At 36.4% G+C, this 2,114-nt stretch overlaps 1 non-coding gene across 1 annotated transcript; it reads right to left on the minus strand.

Moving 5' to 3' along the window:
• Nucleotides 1-1,842: 1,842 nt before the first annotated feature.
• Nucleotides 1,843-1,913, minus strand: Trnag-gcc (transfer RNA glycine (anticodon GCC)). The gene has a single exon. It is a non-coding gene; the product is annotated as a tRNA-Gly (tRNA).
• Between the last annotated feature and the right edge of the window lie 201 nt (nucleotides 1,914-2,114).

Below are 2,114 nucleotides of genomic sequence, written 5' to 3' on the forward strand. Positions count from 1 at the left end.
AGTGAAACTACACAATAAAACTACTTTCATGACTATTAGATACATGAGACCTATTGTTTGCCTCTGAGACATGGCAAGTGTGGCCCTTCGGAAGTCACAAGTTGTAAGCAAAATCTCAAAATGACAAAAAAATATGAGCAGTGACTAAGAAAATCCACGAAACCACTCTTGCTTTACAATTTGTCCCACTATTTCGCCAATAAAAAGTATGCAACTGAGTTTAAGTGGGCCAGGAACAGAAATGAGAAAAATCTTAAAATATGAACCACTGATGAACAGCTGGATGCCATGCATCTCAATGTTTTGGAAAGCTGGCTGAGTGCACATTATTTTGAGTAATATCTTTAGCATAAAATAACCTGTCTGCAAGGTGAGTGTCAAGAATGTTGCTACACAAAAAAGAAAGAAAGAAAAAAAGCTTCCTTGACACACTGACTCTTATACAGTCACATCCAGAAAATCGTTTCTACAGATTGATAGCAGACTGATAATGCGATTGATACTCGTAATTAAGTGACCGACTCTATGCTGGATACCGACTTCTAACTGAGAAGCGTTAATTCCTAACAAGAGCACTGAAGGAGAAGTAAAGGAGGGAAGTGTTATCGTTAATAACCAAACTGTAGATTGATTCCTCTGAGAAAAACAAGTGAATTTCTATTAATTTTGTTTAATGATTATATATTTATCGGAAAGGGGGAAAATTTGGACAAGACGTGCAAATACCCTATCACCAAATGCGTAACTGTTTTGATGATTCGTTACTTTTGGGAGTACTGTACACAACCTTATTTTAAATAATATTAAGTTTAATAACCAAATAACACAAATACAAAGATTTTAAGTTATAAACAACCCTCTCCCCAGTACACATACAATAAATGAGCAATCTCAAATTAATAGTTTATAATAAAAGCAAAATGCAGGCTGTTTTTTTAAATAAGAGAGTTATCCATATAAAATATTTTCTTCTAGACATACATGATAGAAAATGAGCTCTACAATGGTTATTTATGATAAACTAAAGTAATATTCCCCTGACTTCCATTTTATTTATAATGGATATTTATCATTTCTATCTGCCAACAAAGATACAGTTTGTTACTTATCCTATCACTTCTACTTTAGTACATATATCATATAACTTAAGTAATACTGAATTCACTTTCACAGTAAATAAACAATAACTATATTTTTGGGTGGCCATCCATTGCTGATTAGATCTAAAATAGAATACTACTTGTAATTGATGTTCGAGACTCCATTATGAAGCGATGGATTTAAATTAAGATTCGTGTGTGTCTTTTTATGATTACTATGACTTATGATTTATGAAATTTAGGGTGTTAAGCCAATCGACCACCGACAACTTAAGGTAGAGAAAAGAGGGAGTTGGAGTGGTTGGACAGCAAGATGATTAAATCCAGAAAAGACAGAAAATGAATTAAATGATCTAAAGGTGGAAATGGGAGATAAGCCCACAGATGCACTAAGAAGTAACAGGTAAAGGAGCTGAACAGCAACGAAGGTAAAGTATGACTATTAAGTGGATACAGCTGCGGACCGCAGAGACTCCACTAATACCCTTTAGTAATGCCCACAGTTCACTGCGTGAGGTGCACTGATGGCACTAGCACCCTACAGGGATGTGGCTCAATTTAGTAGTATATGAAAACTGCTTAACTGATGGGTTTGGGATCTACATCTCCTAAGTGATTAACAGAAACTCTATTCCCGCACTAACAATGGTTTGGGGTATGAAAATGGTATGCCATACGACCTTATGAAAATTAACTGTAAACCATTTTGGTGATATTTTTTTCCAAATTATATTTAAAACTGTGCATCGGCCGGGAATCGAACCCGGGCCTCCCGCGTGGCAGGCGAGAATTCTACCACTGAACCACCGATGCTTATAGTGCCATTAAGGATTACAGTGCCACAAGAGTGCCACACATTATGAAGATACTCTGGGAGCGCTTACAGTTTCAGTTGACCACGGGTTTCGTCTGCTATGGAATCGGCGGAGCAATACAAACAAGATGGCGGACGCTTTGTTTTGGCGCCCGGTTTAAAAAAACTTAAAAAACCCCGAAACCTATAAAACGATAATG

The sequence above is a fragment of the Macrobrachium nipponense genome, chromosome 13, assembly GCF_015104395.2.
Source record: "Macrobrachium nipponense isolate FS-2020 chromosome 13, ASM1510439v2, whole genome shotgun sequence".
In the NCBI taxonomy this organism is placed as follows: Eukaryota; Metazoa; Arthropoda; class Malacostraca; order Decapoda; family Palaemonidae; genus Macrobrachium; species Macrobrachium nipponense.